The sequence below is a fragment of the Palaemon carinicauda genome, chromosome 26 (genome assembly GCF_036898095.1).
Source record: "Palaemon carinicauda isolate YSFRI2023 chromosome 26, ASM3689809v2, whole genome shotgun sequence".
Lineage (NCBI taxonomy): Eukaryota > Metazoa > Arthropoda > Malacostraca > Decapoda > Palaemonidae > Palaemon > Palaemon carinicauda.
The window spans coordinates 104,958,874-104,983,810 of record NC_090750.1 but is presented as its reverse complement, the minus strand read 5'-3'; the positions used below and the strand labels follow the sequence as shown (position 1 = coordinate 104,983,810).

Genomic DNA, 24,937 nt, shown 5'->3' with positions numbered 1-24,937 from the left:
AATGGTTTGTCACTGATCTTGGTTTCCTGTAGACAAATTACCTTCGTGTCTGAGTCCTTGGTTAAAGTTTTTATTTGCTCAATGCTAGTACTTAGACCTCTGCAATTCCACTGGATGATAGACATTATCTTTTGTTATTATTTTTCTTCGTCTCATTTGTCTTTTGGGACTTTTCAGATGAAGCCATGTAAGGCCTGGAGATGGAAGGCTTTACTAGGCCACCACTCTTCTTTTCTTTCTTTCTAGGATCTTTATACAAGTCAACCTTAGGATCATGAGCAGTAGGGCACTTACCTGACTTAGATGAAGGTGAGGATGATGGGGACCTTTTCCTCTTTGGAAGATCTTGTTTTCCAATCTCCATCAAATCAGGTAGAGATTCTGCCTGAGACAATACATTTGAGGTGGTGGAAGCCACATTGGCTTCCTTGGAGGATTGTGCTAGAACTTCAACAGTTCGAGCACTTAACCCAGAAGGCTGGGCTACTACCTCTAGGGGAGATGCTCCTATCGGTGACATTACTTTTGGTGTATTGGAAACCATATTGACCTCTTTGGAGGTTTGTGCTCTGGCTTTTATAGGCTGAGCACTTGACCCAGATGGCTGGGCTACCACCACTAAGGGAGATGCACCTGACGGGCCAGGTGCAACCACTGGTCCCCTTGTGGTAGTAAGGGGTAGTGGATTATAATCTTTTGGTGGCATCTTAACCGCGCGAGCAAAATTAAGTTGCCGATTGAGTAAATACTTTGCATAACCTACACTTATATGTTCAGCATTTGCTTTCAAGATTGCAGCTTCTTCTTTCTTGTATTCTCTACATCTTTTATCATTCGATTTATGATGATCTTTACAGTTTGCACAGGTTGTATCTCTGTTGCATTGGCCATGTTCTAACAAAGAACAGTTAATACAGATCTTTGTATTATTGCAGTACCGGGAAGGGTGACCGTACTTGAAACAATTAAAGCATTGTAAAGGCCTAGGTTTATATTCTCGAACATGTACTCTTTCATTCTCAATAATTATATGATCTGGTATAACAGGGGTTTCAAATGTTAAAACTACCATGCTTGTTTGAGGGATCTTACTTACTTTCCAAACATTAGCAGGGCACATGTCCAGAATTTCTGGTTCTGAAAATTCATATAGATCTTTATCAAAAACTCCTCCTTTACCATAGCTGAAGCTCATATGTGGTTTAATATCCTTAATAGGATCAATTTCTGCAATCTTCATGCCACAAAGCATGTGAGCTTGAGTATCTGATTTTGCATTAATCAAAACAGATTGCTTACCGTATCTGCTAATATCCTTACTTTTAATTAAACCAACTTTTTTTTGTATAAATTTACTAATCTTATAATACTTATAATTATCTATCTTCCCAGATGCAATTATCCATGTTGGGGGCTTGGGGGTTCTTACTTCTGGAAGTCTATGCTCTATTTCTTTTTCCATCCATTCTTCTGGTTTATATACCTCTAGGTGTCTTGGTACTTTATCACATAGAGCCCCAGAAATCAAACAATTGTCAATTTTTATACTCTCTAAATATTTATTTGCTTCTAAAGCAATCTCAAAACTTGAAAATGATACCCAAGCTTCCAAAAAGCCTTTACTACCATTAAGCTCCAATAAAATTTCTTTGATTGCCCCAAATCTACAGAAGGCTTCATGAATTATGTCATAGCTACAACCAAATGGTATGTTTTTTAAGAGGAGAATTTTCAGATTTTTTGCTGGATCTGGTAATGAGCCAGAACCAGAGAGTAAAGTATTACTGTTATTACAAGAATCATTTTCCACCAGTGCCGATAAATTGTCTTTAATTACACTGGTCAGAGAAGTATTGTTGGAGGAATCCTTTTTATTGCCGAGGTTGTCAACAGAGCTTTCCTTACTTAAACAAGCAGAAGTCGTCAACGGTGTCTGGGGTTCGCCATTTGATCCAGGGGTACGGGGAACATTAAGTTTACTCATTAATTATTTTTTTGGGGAGGGAAGGGGTCATAATAACAAGGAAAAAAATGACAAATTCGAAGATAATTTGTATTTTTCCTAACCATACAAACCTTAGCTATTTACAAAGGGTTATTACTTTTAGCGTAGCTGAAATGGCGAGCCATTAGAATTTAACGAGGGTGTATTACCCCCGCGCTAGTTAGCGGGGGGGTAGGGGAGTGGTAGCTAGCTACCCCTCCTCCCCCTCACACACAGGTGAATACTCACTTTCACTTAGAGGTAGGACTTGTCTTGGGGGACAGGGCTGGCGGGCAAATATGTGTAAATAGCTAAGGTTTGTATGGTTAGGAAAAATACAAATTATCTTCGAATTTGTCATTTGTTCCGTAACCGAAATACAAACCACGCTATTTACAAAGGGTGACTTATCCCTTAGGAAGGGTGGAAAGTCCCCAGCCATACTGGCTTTGGCTTTACCCGGGGACTCAGAATCCGAGTGAGTCGCACTCGAGAAAAGGAGTCCCTGCACCTCACAAGTTCCTTGCACCGCAAGGAACCATGTGGCCTACGTAAGCTTGTGTGTGAAGGAAGAAGTGTGACCCGTCCTAGGCAGTTGACCTGGAGTTCCAGAAGGAACTCTGGGTTAGGACGTTCCCAATACCACCTCGTCAGGGTATGGGGGACGCGACAGTATTGACTCAATACTCGGAACACAAGGAAGCATGGTTTACCTGCAGAGGTTCGAGGTCAGCTATGCAGAGACCAGGATGCTGCTTCCCCGTAGAGGGGATGATGAAGAAAGAAGTAAGGGCCAGACATACTTCTTTCGTTCATGCAGACTAAAACCTGATAACAATGCCCTCAACCTTCTGCTACCTGTCCAAAAAGGAGCCTGAGGTTAGACCAGCTGTTGTGTAGCCACCACAGAGCGATAGAAAACGTATCGAGACTCCTGTGGGTCACGCCCTGCAGGAAGCGGGCTGCGAAGGTCATCAGACGCTTCCAGACTCCAGCTTGTAGCACCTGCGTCACAGAGTAGTATTACTCGAAGGCGAGGGACGTTGCGATGTATCCAACATCGTGCTGTAGGGCGACGTGACGGGGGAGGGTCTGAAGACAGGTCGAGATGAATGTCCTTGAGTCCGGGCTGAAGAGGTATACTGGTGACTCTCCCCCCATGTCCTCCTTGTGTTCCCAAATCGGCTGCAACTGAGGCCAAACTGCAGCTGTTCCCAGCGCTAACCTCTCGATTCCTGTACTGGCAAGAAAGAGAAGGTCTTGGGACATCAGACACAGAATGGAGACTCAAAATCTTGAATGAATCGGACCGAAGGGTCGGGACCCTCAGATTCTGAGTCTAGCCAACAACTCAGGAGCGAGCCTGAATGTTGCCTTCCCCTCTTCCTTAGAAAGGGGGGGGAGTAGTAAGAGACCAAGAAGATTGCTTACACACTGGCCGTGGCCAGAGTGAGCAGAAGACCCAAGGCGGAATACAATCCGAGGCCTGTCATAAAAGGGTCTTGAGAAGATCTCTTAAAGGACTAAAAGTCCGAGCCATGCTCCAAGTTGGAGGTCTTCCTCCGACTAGGGCAGGGACGATCGTAGCTTCGCATGAGCGAGGATAGATCCAGCGGGCAGGAAAAAGTTATTCCTTTAAGCCTGAAGGTCAGGGAAAGGCTGAGCGACAGGCTTCATTGCCAAGAGCGGAAAGGAGTTTCCTCCCGCCGAAAGGCAATAAGACCGTTATTGCTGGAGAAGAGGCCTCACGGGAAGAGGTATATCTCCCACGGCACCAACCACCTTAGACTCTTCACTTTGCCTGGGAGACCCCTGTGGATGACTATCGCAGATGACGCGACCTACGTACCGCGACTGTAGCGGGTTGTCTCTTCTAGAGGAGGAAGCGTAGTGTCTCCAGGCATGAAGCCGAAGCGACGTCCCGGTTCGGGAGAGATGTCGCAGTGTGGTTGCTTGAGTAGTCTGCGTCGTGGGAGAAGCTCTCCCGGGAGTTCCGTCAGGGGAAGCAGAGGGTCCAGAAACCGTTCTGCGCATAGTCCCAGTGGAGCTCTCCCATTGAAAGGTTGACAGACAACCTGGTTTTGTTGAGACCCATTGTCCGCAGACAAAAAGGAGGGAAGACGCAGGCGTCGAAGTTGTCCCACCATCACCGGAATGCATCTTGCCAGAGTCTCGGGGTCTGAGACTGGGGGGAAAACTAGCGGAAGCTTGAGGTTCCAAGCTGTCGCGATCAGGTCCCCCAGACCAGCACTTGCTGGTTACCCAAGGTCAAAGACCCTTAGGTACACTCTCTCTATGAGGCTCTGCTCGGATAGTCTGAGAGAAACATTCCCCTGCCTGGAATGAGAGAGCCGATGGTGGAATTGAGAGAATCTCAATCATCCCGGTATCTCTACTGCAAGATGTGAAGGTGTGAAAATGCGTCCCCTGCTGGTTAGCATGAAGTCGACACGCAACGGGGCGACTTGGCAGGAGCGGTAGGATCTGAAGAGGGGCCAGACTAAGGCCCTTAAGCCTGCCTGAATGATGGAGAGGTATCCTTCAGGTCTTGACCATAGGCCTGGACCGGAACATGCCCCCCCCCCTTTCCTTTGACGAGTCCGAGAACCGCATCAAGAATGTGGGGAAAGGACGAGAATATCCACTACCATCAAGAGGCTCCATAGGTCAACACCCATTGCAGGTTTAACAGTTCCGCTGGTCCCATAGGGCCAGGGAGTCCGGTTAAACATTGCCTGAAGCCACCGGAACTTGGATCGCCCCACATGGAACTTATCCTGAGGCGACCGTTCGGACTATAAACGGGTCAATGAGGAAAGAAGAACTAGGAAACGTTCCAAGGTAGGGCTGAAAACTCTGCTTGACTGAGAACAGGTACTGCGACTCTCCTCAGTCTTGCCACAGTCAACCGAAAGGAAGGCTCGGAGGATGTGGTAACAGAATCTGGCGTCCCCAGGTGGTCACCCATCCAAGTACCAACGTTGCTTAACCTCGCTGGACGGACGAGAAGCGGGGTTTCCAACGTGGTAAGGCGGTTGACTCAATATCATGGCCAGATACTCCAGATGTTGAGGCAGAGGAAGAGAAGGCTCCAAGCAAAATACCATGAGCCCACACTCATGGTCAGCATTCGGAAGCTTTTCCCGGCGCTGAAGAAGGTCGAAACCCGAGCCTACCGGAGTTGACCAGCCCTCCAAACAGCAGAGGAGGCGGAAGTCTGCACCTGAGCGGCCAAGAGGAAGGCAGGGAGAGCTCTCTGGGGAAACAAACCTGCTATGCCACGGCGGGATAGCCACACTGCATCATAAGCAGGAATACTTGCAGTTTAGGCTGAATTCGACGAGCACCCTGGAAGATGGATGGAATGGAAACTGAAAGTACCCGTCCTTCCGATCCAGGGTTAAAGGAGTCCTGTCGCCTCGTTACCAGTCTGATCGATTCTGCTGGTCTACGCTGGCCAAAGTTTGTTCGACAAACTTGATCAGGGCTGAGAGGTCGACTATGGACATCCCCTCTCAGATCCTTCCTTACAAGAAAGGATCGACTGAGGGGGCCGGGGGTGAAGCCGTCGATGATCCTAAGGAAGACCTTCGCCTAAGGTATGGATCATTCTGCCCAACCGGGCAACTCTGCTGATGCTATGGCATAGAGGTTCAGAGACACTGAATTCGCTGACAGAGACGGCAGGCGCGATATCCTTGGCTACTCACAGAGATTGTGCGGGAATGGGCATCGGGAAGCTGTCATTCGGATGAGTAACCTTAAGCATCCTCCCAGCGAAAAAACCTGCAATCCTAGAGTTCGTGAACTCCTTTTAGGACTATGCCCCCCCGGGGGAGTCTCCCGTGCCATCTGTTCCTGACAGGAGGAAACTGCAATTGGACACCTTGTCCCAGTTGTCGTAGCCGATAACTTAGGCCGACGTGGTTGAAAGAAAAGGGAGCTGGAGCCCTGCAGAGTCTGGAAGAAAGCGCCTTGGAGGAGTGAAACCGGAAGTCGATTTACTCCGCACAGCAGATGTTTAAGTCTCTGTCCTTGGGCAAAGACAAAACTCTTCTCAAGGATGGAAGGGTGTCTGAGGTCGTTGACCTCCACAGATGAGACACCCGAAGGAAGCCTTCAGTCAGTGCGTCCAGATGGTACAACATCGAGCTTGTCCGCAAGTAGATACTTAACGACGAAAGGCCAAGGTGCCTGAGCTCGAGAGGAGGAAAGTACCCTTGATCTTCCTGTAGCTTCCTTGAACCAAACCTCGGGCCGTAACCGAGGAGGGAAAGAACCTGGTAAGCTCCCAGAGGAAGAGGTAAGCAGTCACCCCTTGTCCGATGGAGAAATCTTCAACGGAAAGCCCCCCCGCCAAAAATCCTTCCAGGGCGGGAGAAGGAGAGAGTACTCGTGCAGGAGAGGGGACCCTCGAGACTGACCTCTTGGGAACCAACTTCGCCCTGGGGGAAGTCACCACGAAGTCCACTCCTCTCTTTCTCTTCAGCGTAGGAGAGACAGCCGCTGGTTTGTTACCCTGGCCGGTGAGTGCTGGTTTCATAACCCTCATTAACGCCCGTGCCAGCGGATCAAACCATGTCTGCTGCTCCAAGGACACAGAGTCCGAAATCCTCGCTAAGGTGAAAGGGATCGGGCGATCCTTTGGAGAGGACACGACGGTTCCTGCCTGAAAAGAAGGTGGGAAGAATGCTGTACTGACCTGTCTTCGTCCTGCACTACAAACCTGTGCTTGGATGGAGGTGATCCCGAGTGCCGCCTAGGAGCACGCGTCCCTGCTGCTACCACCGGCTGTGGAATTCGCCGCGAACTATGGTCGCGCGAGGGCGAACGGTCGCGCGGGCGCACAGGCGAGTGGTCGCGCGGGCGCGCAGGCGAGCGGTCGCGAGGGCGCGCAGGCGAGCGATCGCGCGGGCGCACAGGCGAGCGATCGCGCGGGCGCGCAGGCGAGCGATCGCGCGGGCGCGCAGGCGAGCGATCGCGCGGGCGCGCAGGCGAATGGGCGTGACGGCGAGGGATCGTGCTGCCGCGTAGGTGAAGAAGATCGCTGGCGGTAAGCGATGGCGAGCAGCATGTGTAGGTGAATGATCGCGTGATAGGGTGCGATGGTGATCAGCATCCGCAAGAGGGCGAGCGTTCAGGGTTGTGCGATGAGGAGCAGCATGCGTAAGCGGGCAATCGTGCAGGGTTGTGCGATGGCGAGCAGCATGCGCAGGTGAATGATCGCGTGAAAGGGTGCGATGGTGATCAGCATCTGCAGGAGGGCGATCGTTCAGGGTTGTGCGATGAGGAGCAGCATGCGTAAGCGGGCAATCGTTCAGGGTTGTGCGATGGCGAGCAGCATGCGCAGGTGAATGATCGCGTGAAAGGGTGCGATGGTGATCAGCATCTGCAGGAGGGCGATCGTTCAGGGTTGTGCGATGAGGAGCAGCATGCGTAAGCGGGCAATCGTTCAGGGTTGTGCGATGGCGAGCAGCATGCGCAGGTGAATGATCGCGTGAAAGGGTGCGATGGTGATCAGCATCCGCAAGAGGGCGATCGTTCAGGGTTGTGCGATGAGGAGCAGCATGCGTAAGCGGGCAATCGTTCAGGGTTGTGCGATGGCGATCAGCATCCGCAGTTGAGGGTCGCGCGATGGCGATCAGCATCCGCAGTTGAGGGTCGCGCGATGGCGATCAGCATCCGCAGTTGAGGGTCGCGCGATGGCGATCAGCATCTGCAGTTGAGGGTCGCGCGATGGCGATCAGCATCCGCAGTTGAGGGTCGCGCGATGGCGATCAGCATCCGCAGTTGAGGGTCGCGCGATGGCGATCAGCATCTGCAGTTGAGGGTCGCGCGATGGCGATCAGAAGAGCGCTGACGAACAGAAGGGCGCGCAGGGAAACCCTGACACGCAAGGGAAGAACCCCCGTGGGGGCAACCCTTTGCCCCGAAGGGATCGTTGTCCGCCGGGAGACTGATGTCCGTCGGAAGACCGCTGTCCGTCGGGAAGACCGTTGTCCGTCGGGAAGACCGTTGCCCGTCGGGAGACGAGATTAGACTGCTGTCCATCTGCACCAAGACGGAAGATCGAGAAAAAGAAGTTGTAGGCTGCAAACGGAGATTCAAAAAGGCGCCTCAAGCACCCTTATAGGGAGATGAGAGGCCCTTACGATGAGGCGGACGGAGGGCCTTACGGCGAGGGAGGCCAACAGCAACAGCAACAGAAGAAACCTCCGAAGAGGAGTCTCTATGAGTGTACTCTCTCGCGAACGACAGAGAAACACTTCGTGGAAGAGACTGGTCAGCCAGTGACCTAAAAGGGGCAATCCTCCGAAGAGGAGCCCCTGCAGTTGCCCAGCCCCTTGAGCGAAACTGCAGGTGCGACCGCTCAGCACCAAGAGCATAGTCGCACGAAAAAAAGGCAAGAGAAGAACCCCCCAAAAGAGGAAAAGCTCAAGCCTGGACAGGAAAAAACTTCCCTCGGAAGGAAAGTTATCCGCCCAAGGAGGCAAGCCTCCTGACTGTTCTAAAATGAACTGGAGAGCTGTCCGTCGACACGGGAGTACTACCAGTAGAAGGAGACACGCCCCTGACGACAATACAAGGGGGGAGGCAGCAACAGCCGAATCCCCAGGACTCAACCAGACAGCTCACACCGTTGCTATATTACAGAAACGAACTAGATCGGTAACTGTAAAAAAATAAAACAAATAATATTAGTACACATTCATTCCCCCGGGAAGGCTCCGAAGAGGAATCCCGAGGAAAAGGAACAAGAATTACACAACAGGCACGTGCCCTCACAACCACTTACACTCGCGGAAGGAGAGCTGTAACCAAAACAGAATTATAACAATTATAATTATGTAACTATGTAATTATGTAATTTAAAAAAAGAATGAACACTAAAGAAAAAAACGAAAACCCCGAAAGGAATCGTTCTACAAGCTGAAAAATTAACAACTACAATTAGATTCATAAACTAATTGAGACAAAATGTACGGCGTAGCAACCCCACCCACACGGGAAGGAAGCTACAAGGGCGTAGTAAAACATAGTAAAAGGGTGAACGACCTCAAGAGAGAGAGAGAGAGAAAGACCGAAGTCAAACTCGATCGCAACCCATAAAATTAGGCCGTGGTGGCCTAACTGCCGAGGCCTCCACGTAGATATCGTACACTACACACACACATCTGAAAAGGAAACTTACTTATTTCTATACTCAAATATATATACAAACATGAAAACATGTTTACATATATATTGAGTAAAAGAAAAGTAAGCGATTAAGTAAAGACAAAACAGACAATGGCTGCCAAGCGAGGACCAAGACAGAGACGTCTGTCACAGTCCGAGCCAAAAGTGAAAGTGAGTATTCACCTGTGTGTGAGGGGGAGGAGGGGTAGCTAGCTACCACTCCCCTACCCCCCCGCTAACTAGCGCGGGGGTAATACACCCTCGTTAAATTCTAATGGCTCGCCATTTCAGCTACGCTAAAAGTAATAACCCTTTGTAAATAGCGTGGTTTGTATTTCGGTTACGGAACAAATAAAGTTTAAGGAAGAGAAAATATTAAGAATGTCTGAAATTCCAAATAAGACACCGTTAGCCTTTCCTGGAATTAATTTCTCCACCAATGACACCTGCGAAAGCTGCTTACCAAATGTCCACTCCCTACCCTACCACAAAGGGATGGTACCACTATGATTAGAGTGGCTCAAGTGTATGCCAAACCCGCTTGATGGGACTGAGAGCATTTCAAGAATACAATCATCCCCACTCTAATCATAGTGGCAGGCAAACCGGACAGAATGCCGAGAGTCCTATCTCTATGAAATCGCCAACCCCTGGAATCCGAAGGCCAAATTTCCTACGAGATAGTTCCGCGTGCCAGTATGGGAATACTGACACTCCTAGGTGTCCAAAACTTTTCGGGCAGTTGGAAAGACCACCACAGCTCCCACAATTGATTTTGAAATAAAAACCGATCCTGGATACAATATCCCCTCTAAAAAAAACCTGGACAGTGAAATGGGTAAGAGAGTTTTGACAGCAAGGTTGGAGACAGCTGATAATTATGAAGGAGGAATAAGCAATAAGAAGTAATAGAAAAAGAATGAGAGAAATTTAGAGTCAAACTGAGAAAAGAAATTTTCCAGTTCGAGAGCCCTCTTGCCCGTCACAAGCCTTCAGCACGGGAATGATATGCCGTGCTGAAGCCCGATGACTTCATCAAGGCATTCTCTCTTTAAGAAGGCACCTCTGGACGAGAAGACCTCTCGGGAAGAGGAGGAACCTCCTCCATTGGTGCGATGGGGGGAGTATTCCTGCTCGTCCGACTCTCCTGAGGAGGGGTAATCCTCCTCCGCAGGGGAGGGCGAGAAGGTCTGAGGGGGAGTAGGAGCCTTGCGTAAGGATCTGCGCGGGGACAGAATAGGCCTCGGAGGAGGAACCACGGGAGAGACTCCTCTCCTCCTCTTCAGGGGGGAGGAAGCTGCCACTGGTTCGCAACCCGAATCAGAGAGGGCTGGCTTAACCGTCTGCACAAGAGCTCCGAGTAAGGTGCCGAACCAGGGCTGCTGTCTGACACTCCCTCTGGAGGGAAGGGGATCAAGGGATCCCTAAGAGGAGTCGACAAACGAGGGTTCGCCTGCAGGGCTGAAAGAGAAGAATCCCTAGACCTGTCTGGGGAACGCTCCCCCTCTGGCGAGCGCGCTGGTCTGTGCTTGCGGGGAGGGGAGCGCGACAAGGAAGGGTCCGCCTGGCGACGATCGCGCTGGGGCTTGTGTATCGGGCCCAGATCAGGGTCGCGCGTGGATGGATGGCGCGATGCTGGAAACTCGCGCGCACCCGCGAGGGCGCGCAGGTGGGAGTTCAGGAGCGAGGGCGCGCAGGTGGGTGTTCAGGAGCGATGGCGCGCAGCAGCCGGAGCGGGAACATGATCGCGAGAGCGCGTAGGCATGCGACGATCAGGAGCTGGAACAGGAGGAGGACGAATGCGCGGACGCGCAGCGACCTGGCGCGGCCCCGAAGAGCGCGAGATAACGGGGGCGCCTGAGCGCGTGTCCGGAAGAATCGGTTGAGGGCGCGTTAGCGCTGGAGCAGGGTCGCAAGCGGCCTGGGGGCGAGAGGGTTGGCGCCGGTCCGGTAAGACCAGCACACTCGCCCGTGGGAGCGCTGGTCGCGCTGGCGATCGTGGCCGCGCGGGGCGAGCCGCGTGAGGGCGCTCTGGAGTTCGTTGGGCAACCTGAGTTGTCTTAAATACAGGAACAGGGCGCGTAGCAGGAACAGGGCACGATACTGGAGTGTCGTGCGCGATCGTATCAGTAGCAGGCTCGTGCGGTCTGGAGGGAGAGCCCAGAGGCGGCCGTGAGCGCCCGTGCGCTAACTTGGGAGCCTCTGGGGCGACTCGATGAGCTGCAGCGACGCGTGGTCGCGTTGGTGAGCGTGTGGGCGCTGGTGCAGGAACTGCGCGCGGACGCGTATCGCGAATCTCCCTAGGTGGGCGCGATGGGTCCCGTGCATTGGTGTGCGCGTGAGCGCTGGAACTGGAACCGCGCGCGGGCGCGTGTCGCGCTTATCCCCCGAGAGGGGCGACGAGTCCGCAGGAACCTGTGGGTGCCTGTGCGCCAACTCAGGAACTTCCTGGACCGCGCGCGATGAAACAGGAACTGGGGGGCGCCGAGGCGCTGGAGGGCGCGTGGGCGCAGGTGACTGCTGGGGCACCGGTGGACGCGTAGGCGCCGTATCAGGAACTGGCCTCGTGTGCGCAGGTGAGTGAGGCGGCGCTATATCAAGAGCAGGGCGCGTCTGCGCAGTTGGGCGCTTGCGCACTACTTCAGGAACTGCTGGAGGGCGACGGGGCGCCGACGGGCGTGGGCGCGCAGGGGAACCCTGGCGCGCGACAGGAACAGCGACGCGAACGTCTCAGGGTGAGCACCGAGGCGCTATGTCAGGATCAACAGGAGCAACAGCAGGCGGGTGCGCAGGCGGTGCCTTGCGCTTAGGGGCGAGGCGCAGTTTCGCGCTCAAGTCCCTGCAGCCCCGAAGGACCTGGAGATTGCACAGAGGCAGGATCAGGTGGCGCGTAAAGCGCATCAGGAGCTTTAGACGTAGATGGTCTGGGCGACAGGTCACCTTGTCCCGAAGGACGACCATCCTCCGAAGGGGATCGCGAACGATCCCTGGAGAGGTCTAGGTTGGTAGCTGGCAGGACAGGAGAACGGCGAGTCGTCTCCTCCGCAGAGGACTGTGGTGACGACGAGCCGAAGAGGCGCCTCTTAACCCCTTTGAAGGGAGATGGAAGGCCTCTACGGCGAAGGGGAGGACGAGCCTTCCGCCTTATACGCCCACGAGGGGCCGTGGGATCAGCAGGCTGACCATCAATGGGCCTCCGAAGAGGAGTCTCTATAAGTGAACTCCCCCGAGAGGGAGTATCACCGGTAGGAGAGACCGTGGGACTAAGCTCCTCCCTCGAAGTATGTTCGGAGGGGGAGTCAGAGCCTTCCGCTACCGCAGCCACAGGAACAGGCGTTTGGCCAGACCCACGGGATGTTTCCGACACAACAACGTCAACCACAGACAGAGGATCTATCTCCGCTGAAGTTGACGATTGTTCGGCAGCCGCACCCCGTTTGATCATGTCAAACAGGGCTTCCTTGTAGGGCAAACCCTGCAGCCCCAAGGAAGCCCAAAGTTGGAAAAGATCATTATTAGATACAACTACCTCCTCCGAGGGGGAAGGGGCAGCCGCCTCGCTATGGGAGGCAACGACCTCTCCCTCACCCCGGGATCGGTTAATGACATCAACAACATTACGGTCTACGCTACCACTTGCCGGCCTCTCGGAAGAGGCCGCTCGAGCGGGAGCTTCGGAGGAGGAAAGGGCGCTGGAAGAAGAAGACCTGGGATTTTCTCTCTTCCGAGAAGCCTCCGAAGGAGAAAGATCCCTTTTAGCCTTCTTCTTACGTCGCCGGGCAAACCTCTCCCACTGGGAGGTAGACCACTCCATACACTCAATACACACGTTAGACCTATCACACCGTTGGCCCCTACACTGAGGGCATAAGGAGTGAGGATCCGTGTCCACGGCCGACATAAAGGTCCTACAAGGGCGGCCGGGAAGTCCAGGGCACGTACGCATGACGAGTAATAGAGGCCAACTTCACACACACACTGAAAAGTCAACAAAGAGGAGAGTGCTGACAGGTCTGTCGTCTCTCCGAGCCAAAAGTAAAGTGAGCTATTCACCGGTGTGTGTGAGGGGGGAGGGGTAGCTAGCTACCCCTCCCTACCCCCCCCCCGCTAACTATCGGTGGGGTAGGAAACCCTCGTTAAAACTTCGTGGCTCGTCATTCAGCTACGCCGAAGTAATTACCCCATGTAAATAGCGTGGTTTGTATTTCAGCTACGGAACAAAACATGGTCACTGACCTTTGACAAAAACTCACTGCACGAGTCACCTGAATCACTCTTGGATAACTCCTCCACGCTGTTCTGTTTTGATTCGCTGGACGCCTCTCTCCCCCCCAGTAGCAACTACATTACAAGATCTCTGGGCAAAAACTAATAAACACTGGAGGGGCACTCAGTAGAGCGCTTACCTCCGCCATGGGAGCTTATTCCTCGACCCTAACATGTATCAATTGGTGTGGATTTTTGTACGCTCAAATCTGAGCCAAGTTTGAAGTCCCTGTGACCACGATGTGCAAACCTATGGCTGATTACGTGAATTGGAAATTTTGCTTGATTGTAACCTTGACCCTTTCCAGCTTTTCACGTTCACGTAACAGGTAATCCCTGCAAGTTTCATTACTCTATGATTAAAATTGTAGCCAGGGAATTGTTCACAAACACATAAACAGGGGGTAAAACATAACCTCCTTCCAACTTTGTTGGCAGAGGTAATTAACTACTAAGGAGACATTCTGGTCAATATTTCAAGTTCTTATCAGCAACCTTTGGAATCAAAACCCAGAACACCATGTACATACTATAGAGTATTAAGCCTACATTAGATACCTGTGTCCTCCAGGGTGGCCAGACTTAGAAAACTGAAATAAGGGATACTTAAATTGGAGAGGTAGTTGAACAACATAGACACACAACACACAACTTTCGTAAAGTTACACACGCAGAGGCTTGGCTACATTCATTACATATATCGAGGCATCAGAATATTGCAATCAAGCATGTTTTGCAGTTTTAAAGGATATTATGATGAAAGCCTTTCCATAATCCTTATAAAAATATTTTTTCAGATCTTTAAAATACGGGACCCAAAGATGGTTGATATGGGACACGGGACAAATTTCATAAATATGGTACAATAACGTCTAATACGGGACGTCTGGTTACCCTGCGTTATCACGCAAGAGACAACGTTTGTATCGGGAATGACATTGCATGGGTCATATTCACAAAATTTGGCCTCTTTAGTCTAGCAATGAGAATTGAAGGTCATTTAAACCATTATTTGTTTTTTTGCCAGGAATATATAAAAGGAATGAAATAACCGAGCTTCCGCAACCCTACGAGGAAGACCTAAATAAATAGGTTCATTTTTATTAAGTGAAACAAATTAAGAAAATACAAAATTAATAATATACCCGATGTAGAGAAAATGACAAAGCAGCATAAAAGAAAGTAACCTCAAAATAGTTAGATTATAGTACGAGCTATTGTAGAGGCTATTCCTTGTCCCTGAACCCGAAGAGAATGGAAAGCAAGAATGAAGGAAATAGGGGCAGGGATACGGCAGAAGACTTCAAAGTAGGAGCAGATAAGGAATGAGGGTAAATTTGCAGCTTAAACTATGGCTGGTTTAGGGATAAAGAAATAGCGTGGAATCCACAATAACAAGTAAAGTACAGGGAAGCAAAACCTATAATAACCTCAACCATCTAACCAGTATAGGGTAATCCCAACTTATTTCCTGGGTAGGCTTTGCCCACCTATACCAAGTTAAGCTTTGGTATTAGTCAAATTACCCTATTCAGATACCATATGACCAAACTAAAGGTAAATACTAAAGGTAAAATTCATCAATAAACTATTTAGGTAATTACAATAGGCTTAGGGTTGTGATGGCCGATGGAGTAACGTCGCTGACTGGTGAATGCCAGACTGGGGTTTGCATCCCGCTCAAACTCGTTAGTTCCTTTGGTCGCTGCAACCTCACCATACTTGTGAGCTAAGGATGGGGGATTGGGGGGAGCCTATAGGTTTAATTGCTATGTCATCAGCAGCCATTGCCTGGCCCTCCTTCGTCCTACCTTGGGCGCAGTTCATAAGTATATATGGTCAGTCTTTAGTCTAGGACATTGTCACTGTCCCTTGCCTCTGCTATTCATGAGCGGCCTTTAAACCTTTACTGTCCATAACCCATTCAGAATACACTTTGAAAACCTAAAGTAATGATAATACCAAGTCTACAGTATACTGCTACTACAATTACGAAAAATAAGTCACTAAGGTTATTTTAGATATGAAAATAACGTAGGTTGAATAAATCTACTTTAAAATAGTTTCTCCTACTTCATAAATATAAACGAGACCACAGCAAGAGCAATTTAAATGTACGGCAGGGTGGCCAGAAAAATGACAGGTGGCCATGTTGGCTAGTCGTATTACGTGCTATTCATAAACCAAAGTATTATTTATAATTAGCAGAGTAATTTAATTTACAATAGCATTCTTCTGGGATAGCCTTAGCTTATACCAGCCATCAGTAGAAACAAAACAGCCAACTTTGTTACACAATTGTAGACAATCACGTACCTACTTACCAAGAGACTGATTCTCAATTAGTCTTGTTTTTGCCAGCAAATACCAAATAGTACGTCTTAAATAGTACACTGGAATGTTATTTTATCCTTTGGGTGTTTGAAAACATAATTAATTGCGTGAAAATACTTACAATAAGCTAATTGTAGCAGGATAGACACGGTTTTCTTGAACGAAACTTGCCGCGCACTATCACAACACACATCTTAGGTCACGTGACTTTGTTTACATTTTCGTCAACGTTCCAACAGACTTGCGAGTCACGAAGGAACTGTATTTTAAACCGTTCCAACAGACTTGCGAGCCACGAAGGGACCACTATTTTAAACCAAGGTCTATAGACCTTGTTTTAAATCATTTATCTATCATGTACTTTCGTAAATCACAATTATATATTAAAAATATCTTTAATATATCATATTTCATCCAATTAATATTAAATTTGTCGTTACAGCTTCAACATTATCCTTTCATTATGACCTATAAAACACTAGATTTCAGTTTTAAATAAATTGCATGGTCTTAAAAATTAATATAATTAATTACCAACGAATTTTCAGTAATGCAAAATGCTATGACTAGATGTGAACAAATAAAATTCGTGATTATTTCACAGCAGGTAGTAGGTTGACCAAGGTACCTGCCACCCGTCGAGATACTACCACTAGAGTGCTACTGGGACTTTGACTAACCAGATTATTATTATTATTACTATTATTATTATTGGCTAAGCTAAAACTCTAGTTGGAAAAGCAGGATGCTATAAGCCCAGGGGCTCCAACAGGGAAAATAGCCCAGTGAGGAAAGGAAATAAATAAACTAAAAGAGAAGTAATGGACAATTGAAATAAAACACTTCTGGAACAGTACCAACATGTATAAACTATATAAAAACTTAAAAAATATTAAGAGGAAAAGAAATAAGATAGAATAGTGTGCCTGAGTGTACCCTCAAGCAAGAGAACTCTAATCCAAGACGGGGTTCCTTTGCTTGAAGGTACACTTAAGCACACTATTCTATTTATTTCATCATTTCCTTTCCTCATTGGGCTATTTTTCCCTGTTGGAGCCCATATATGCCTTAAAGCATCCTGCTTTTCCAACTAGGGTTGTAGCTTAGCAAATAATAATAATAATAATAATAATAATAATAATAATAATAATAATAATAATAATAGGCTAATAATAGTACGAGAAGAATATATTAAAATAAGTAAATTATTTTTATTTGGAGTAATATATTCAATTCTTATATATATATATATATATATATATATATATATATATATATATATATATATATATATATATATATATATATATAAATTGATAATACAAATATATTAGAAGAGACTGATGCCAATTTTTTTCTTGGTAAGAATCCACCATTAAAAGAAAAAACTATTGTCTAAGCTTCCAAATTCTTTCAGATAAAATGTCTTTTTTTATAAAATAATGCTACAAAATACAATTATATTTAAGAAATAAAGTGCATTAGATCCCATTATTGTTTTATTTGACTGTAAAATTAGAAATATTAAAGGGTTTTTAGTCATCTAGTTTGGTAATGTGGCAAAAAAAAAAATTGGTGTTATGCCTTATAAAACATTAATATACCATTTTAAAGGCAATTTTTAGTCTTAGAATTGAATACAGTTAATCATTAAAGGATATTCCATCCTAGAGATAGCTATATATAGATGAAAACCTTAAAAATAGAGATTTATTATTAGCAGACGAATTAATTTAGGGAAACAAAACTAAATTAAGAAAACAATATCTTATAAATTGGCCCATTCTACCTTGTAAATTTCAGCTTTAATTTTGACACTACGATTCCTGTATTCTATTAAATGATTTATATATATTTATTATTCATTATAGGTTCGTAATCTCAAGAAATTCATGGACACGGCGATGGTATGGACACCTATTGGCAGTAGAAGTAACTGTTTATGTAGACACAAATTTGATACTATCTTGCAACTTTGTATATCCAAAGAAGGTATTTTGTGCAAGACATGGACTATTCTATCATTGCAATATATGACGAGTATATTAGAAAATGAAATTACTTTTATTTGGAGTTATAATATATCCAATTGTGAAGATAAATACTGAGAAGAAAATTAAAATAGAAAATTTACTAGCCACTTCTAGCAACTCCAACCTTGCCCATATTATTCATTAAAAGAGCTATTGTTTAAGTTTTAAAATTCTTATAGATAAAATATATTTTATGCAAAGAATTCATATACAATATATCTATATAAGATTATAAATTCTTTTAGATATCATCAAAGTCCTATTTGATTGTAAAATTAGAAATCTTTAAGGTATTTTGCTCATTTCTTCTGGTAACACAAGTTGCTAACTCTGTTTCAGAATTCCCTCTGCTATCTATATTACCAAATATGATTAGCAAAACACCTTTAATATTTCTAATTTTACAATCAAATAGATCATTATTAGTATCTAAGGACATTTATTACGTGAAATAAATATATTTTGTATTATTATCATACATAAAATATATTTTATATGAAGAAATTTATAGCGCAGACAATAGGTATTTTAATGAATACTCTCAGAAACAAAAGTTACTAATAGTTTTTTTTAAATTCAATTTTTAAATAGTTTTCATCTTAGTAATTGCATACATTATTACTCCAAAGAAAAGTAATACTATTTCTTGATATATTCGTCTTACATTGCAATGATTAAATAGTGTATGCCTTGCACAAAATAGCCTCTTTGATATACAAAGTTGCAACTCATATTAATTTTTTTGCAATATTTTAGTTACTTTTACAGTCAACAGGTGGCCATACCATCACTGTGTCCATGAATTTTTTTGAGATCACAAGCCTATTATGAATAATAAATATCGATAAATCATTTCTTAGAACAGACGAACAATATCTAAAAAATTGAAAATTAAGTTCAAAAAATGCAATTAGACAGTTAGTAATATTTTATTTTAATAATTTAGTTTCGTTTCCCAAAATAAATTCGTCTGCTAACAATAAAACTCGATTTTTTTAATGTTTTACATAGATATAACTGTCTCTAGATTGGAATATCCTTAAATGGCTAATCATATTATATTTTAAGACTTACCATTGCCTTTATAATGGCTTATTAATGTTTTATAAGCCATAACACCAAATTCTATTTTTGACACGTCACCATCATCCTTGGAAAATGCTTTACCACTTGTGTTACCAAACAAGATGAGTAAAACTCATTAATAATTTCTAATTTTACAGCCAAATTAATCATTAATTTCATCTAATACATATTTCTCTCCTACACAAATGTATTTTGTAGTAATATTCTCTAAAAATTATATTTTATATGAAAGAATTTTAAAGTTCAAACTATAGGTATTTTGTTGAAGAACCTTAACCAAGAGAAAAACATTTTTTTGGCTTTTTTTTCAAATTTATTTATATCATCTGTTGTTATCTTAACACCTGGCTTGATTATGTTTCCAAATTAAAGTAATTTTACTTGTTAATAATTTATTTTTTTGTTTTTATTTATTTTTCTGAAGCTACTCGTAAGGAAAAATAGCCCAGGTAAGAACATATGTATATAAGTATAGATACACACGAATGATGTTTATATATATATATATATATATATATATATATATATATATATATATATATATATATATATATACACACACACGCACACCCTTTCTGGGTGTGGTTACCTTAACGCGGTGAAAAGTATGAAAAGAGTCAGAGCCACCCATACTAGATTGGTTTGCTGTGAGCGATCAGACAAAAATCTCCCACCATCACCATACCGCAGTTGGCCAGTGGGGTGACAAAAGAACTTGCCAAACCCCAGACATGAATAAGGACATGTCTTAGACATTTGTCCTCTAGTGGACTAGAAGCGTATATATATATATATATATATATATATATATATATATATATATATATATATATATATATATATATATATATATATGGTTTCCGACAGTCAGCTGATCGACTACAGAACTCTTCCTTTCGCTTGAACCATTTCTGTTTCTACGACCTCCGCTTACACAAACACACATACGTACACACATGTAAACCCGTACACGCACACACACACGGCTGAGCAGTCATGGTGTGGCTAAACCCAACGTTCTCACGTCCTGCTTTTTTGCTTGTTTTATTTATTATTGTTCTTGCTTTTATTATTATTATTATTATTATTATTATTATTATCATTATTTCGGGCTACACATACGTTAAAGAACCAGGGCGTAGAAAGACAAACTTGACACACATGTAGGTATGTATATATATACATATACACATATATACATACTTAGACCTCTCTCTCTCTCTCTCTCTCTCTCTCTCTCTCTCTCCTAAGTATGTATATTTGCGTGTGTGTACATATTTAAATACCTACATGTCTATAAAGTTTGGATTAAACACAGCGTAGGGGGGGGGGGGTTAGTATTGCTTGTAAGACTTTGGGGGTCGCGGTTAAAGGTTAGGTTCTTATCAAGTAACCTACAACGGTTTAGTCCTTCCTATATATGTATTATTTGCAGGATCGCCTGATGATTGGGGATCCCAACACTCGCTGGGGTCGCTTATCTTTAGGTGGAAAAATTGGGGTCTCTTCTTCAGGTGAGGAATTTAAATCTAAAAATGGGACTAGCAAGCTAACTAAATAGTTTATAAGAGTGAGACTAACCAATAAAAGTGCTAACAAACTAATTTATAAGGTAGCAAATAGATTTTTTTTTGAATTGACGGTATTAAAAAAAAAATCTTATTTTTCTTTAATGGCTACGAGACTAAACTGTCTTCTATACAAGATAATTATGTGTAGAAATTCCAATTTAAAGAGTATACTAAATTCAAAAGCAAAGTTTCTATTTGTAAGGACCCATTCTTTGCTAAATCTAAACTTCCACTACAGAAGTGGATTCAGGATAATATTCTAAACATTTCAGAAAAAAAAAATATATATGATTAATATTTATGTATACATTTTTTAGAGAAATCTACATGAAGTATTTTAAGGCAAACCCAGTTAGACTTGATGGTAATGGCCTAATTGCAAGATAATACGCTTTTAATTGAATATGGATTATTTGTATAAATTATTTCTTTTTAACAAATGTTTGATAATTTAGTTTTAATGAATATATATTTTTTCCTTTTTTTTATAGTATTATAAGACAAAATAGATCACCTGGAGACGTCAATAAGCTAGGGTCGCTTATATTCAGGTGAATAAAATCCGGGTCTCTCTTCTTCAGGTGAGTGTAGTTGGGTCCTTTATCTTCAGGAGAACTATTTGGGGTCGCTTATCTTCAGGTGATCCTATTTGCATATATATCATTCTATGTATTAATGGATAAAATAAATCCAGCTTTATGGATATAGGCATTATATCTATCAACTCTGAATACATCTCTTATCTTTTGAAGCTATATAAACTCATCTATTTTTAACGATACATGACTATTAACAGTCAATGCGGGATTATTGGGAAGGAGTTGGGAAGGGAACCACTTTCCAAACACAATGCTGTTCATCATGTATATATATATATATATATATATATATATATATATATTCCATGCCTCTTCCCCTGATAAGTATTGTTGAAATAATAAATATTAAACGTAAATAAACAGGAGGCCAATAAAACAACAATGTTAATGTCTGAACTTAGACAATGGAAAGAAACACGGACAAGGAAAAGTAGATTTGTCACACACACACACACACACACATATATATATATATATATATATATATATATATATATATATATATATATATGCCTATATATTCATTTATATATATAGGCCTAAGTATGTATATATGTATGTATGTATATAATTACATACCTATATGTGTGTAAAGTTTGTCTTTCTACGGCCTGGTTCTTTAACGTATGTGTAGCGCGAAATAATAATAATAATAATAATAATAATAATAATAATAAACCAAGCAAAAAGCAGGAGGACATGGGAACGGAGAGAGAGAGAGAGAGAGAGAGAGAGAGAGAGAGAGAGAGAGAGAGAGAGAGAATGGTTTGACTATAGCCAGGGCCACCCATACTAGGTTAGTTCGCTGTGAGCGATCAGGTGAAAATCTCCCACCATCACCAATCCCTACTGCTGGCCTGCGTAGTGATGAAAACTGGCCAAACCCCAGTCATGAATAAAGACATGTCTGAGGTCTTTGTCAAGCTATATATATATATATATATATATATATATATATATATAGGGGACAATTTCGTCTCTCTGTGCCCTGAATCATTAATTTTTCTGCCCAGAAATAATAATAATAACAACAATAATAATAATGAATGAAATATCTTACTTTCTTCGTGAGAGAGAGAGAGAGAGAGAGAGAGAGAGAGAGAGAGAGAGAGAGAGAGAGATGGGCTTGTTTTAGACATGAAAGAATACCTGTATTATTATTATTAGCTAACCTCCAACCCTAGCTGGAAAAAACAGGTTGCTATAAGCCCTATGAGAGCCCCAACAGGGAAAAATAGTGCAGCGAGGAAAGGAAATAAGGAAATGAAAAAAACTACAGAAGTGAACAATTAGAATAAAATATTTCATGAACAATAACATTAAAATAAACCTATAGTATGTAAGGTATAAAAAACTTGAAAAAACAAGAGGAAGAGAAATAAGATAGAATAGCGTACCCGAGTGTACCCTCAAGCAAGAGAACACTATCCCAAGACAGTGGAAAACATGGTGCAGAGGCTAATAATAACAACAATAACAACAACAACAACAATAATAATAATTTCCTATAAATGTTGTGGAAGCAATTCATGGCGAAGTACATTCCACATTATAAAGTAATACCACAAGAATGTACAGTACAGTAGAGTACATCACATGAGGTTGAAAGTACATAAAAGTACTTTGGCTATGTGCTTAAATAGCTACTTATCTAAAGATGTCGAATTTTAATGGCACAGAAATTGAAAAGAAGAACTTAAAGATAATTTAAATAACTTTAATAGGAAATAAATAATGGAATATCAACAGTTATGTCAAGAAATGATAGAATTAAAGCAGATAATAATATATTTCAGGAAGACAATAATAAGATAGTGAATTATAACTAATACGAAATAAAAACACAGAGACAGCTGATTTCCGCCCCCTTCGGCCTACGGGTGTCGAAGTAAATGAAGAAATGAAAGATTCTGGGCCAGTCACCACGAGTAACGGTATCTCTTTCTCTCTCTCTCTCTCTCTCTCTCTCTCTCTCTCTCTCTCTCTCTCTCTTATTGGAAACCTTGTATATACAAGTTTATATATCGACGCTCTTATACCTTATAATATATATATATATATATATATATATATATATATATTCTCAAATTTTTAAATAAGGTTCTAACTAAATATTAGAGAATTAGACCCATATAATATATACGAGATTTTCTATAAATGATGGTCGCATAACTTAGAGAGAGAGAGAGAGAGAGAGAGAGAGAGAGAGAGAGAGAGAGAGAGAGAATCATATTCTACTTCATGATTGAAAAGGGATTTAATATGCTATAAATGGTTTAATCTTTGTCTATATGTGTATGAATATATTTACATACCTACATGTGTGTAAAGTTTGTCTTTCTACGCCCTGGTTCTTTAACGTATGTGTAGTCAAAAATAATAATAATAATAATAATAATCAATAAAACAAGCAAATAAACAGAAGGACATGTGTGCACCTGTACGGGACGGGTATACATGTGTGTACGTACGTGTGTGTGTGTGTGAGAGAGAGAGGTGGTGGTGGTGGGAGATTTTCGCCTGATCACTCACAGCAAACTAACCTAGTATGGATGGCTATAGCTAGTACAACTTTGCTAGTCATGGCGATACGCAAACCCTTTCACCACGTCAAGGTATAAACACACACACACACACACACACACACACATATATATATATATATATATATATACAGGGGTTAAATTTGTCTATCTGCGCCCTGAATCATTATTTTTTGTACCCATAAATAATAATAAAAACAAGAATAATAATAATAATAATAATAAATGAATGAAATATCTTACTTTCTTCGTGTGAGTGAGAGAGAGAGAGAGAGAGAGAGAGAAAGAGAGAGAGAGAGATAGGCTTGTTTTAGACTTGAAAAAATATCTGTATTATTATTATTATTATTAGCTAACCTCCAACCCTAGTAGGAAAAGCAGGATACTATAAGCCCAAGGCCCCATCATGGAAAAATAGCCCAGTGAGGAAAGGAAATAAGGAAATAGATAAATTACAGAAGTGAATAATTAGAATAAAACAATTTATGAACAATAACAAATTAAATCTATTGTATATAAAATATAAAAACAAAAAAAGAAGAGAAATAAGATAGAATAGCGTACCCGAGTGTATCCTCAAGCAAGAGAACACTATCCCAAGACAGTGGAAGACCATGGTATAGAGGATAGTTATTATTATTATTATTACTTGCTAAGCTACAACCCTAGTTGGAAAAGCAGGATGCTATAAGCCCAGGGGCTCCAGCGGGGAAAATAGCTCAGTGAGGAAAAGGAACAATGAAAAATAAAATATTTTAAGAAGGGCAACAATATTAAAATAAATATAACTTTATAAAATATAAAAACTTTAATAAAACAAGAGGAAGAGAAATAAGATATAAGATGGAACAGTGTGCCCGAGTGTACCCTCAAGCAAGAGAACTCTAAACAACAACATCAACAACAATAATAATTTCCTATAAATGTTGTGAAAGTAATTTATGGCGAAGAACATTCCACATTATAAAGTTATACCACAAGAATGTACAGTATGGTAGAGTACATCACATGAGATTGAAAGTACTTAAAAGTACTTTGGCAATGTGCTTAAATAGTCATTTATATAACGAAGTTGAATTTGAACGAAAAATGGAAATTGAGAAGAAGCAATCATAGAGAATTTGAATAACTTTAATCGGGTATCTCTCTCTCTCTCTCTCTCTCTCTCTCTCTCTCTCTTGTATTGTATATACAATAGTTTATGTATCGACGCTCTTATACCTTATATATATATATATATATATATATTCTCAAATTTTTAAATAAGGTTCTAACTAAATATTAGAGAATTAGACCCATATAATATATACGAGATTTTCTATAAATGATGGTCGCATAACTT

The 24,937-nt window shown here is 43.2% G+C and overlaps 2 long non-coding RNA genes across 4 annotated transcripts in view; one reads left to right on the top strand and one right to left on the bottom strand.

Annotated features, from left to right (window-relative positions):
• LOC137619753 (uncharacterized) overlaps positions 1-15,997 on the bottom strand; it is a 60,790-nt gene extending 44,793 nt beyond the window's left edge. For 2 of the 3 annotated variants that reach the window (XR_011039972.1, XR_011039973.1), the window contains exon 1: positions 15,885-15,960. This is a non-coding gene — a long non-coding RNA (uncharacterized lncRNA). Of the gene's footprint in view, positions 1-15,884 lie in introns of all 3 variants that reach the window. The other variant, XR_011039971.1, reaches the window with a different exon arrangement.
• The window catches only part of LOC137619754 (uncharacterized), a 315,346-nt gene that overhangs the window by 57,281 nt on the left and 233,128 nt on the right, over positions 1-24,937 (top strand). The gene's annotated exons all lie outside the window — the stretch shown is intronic.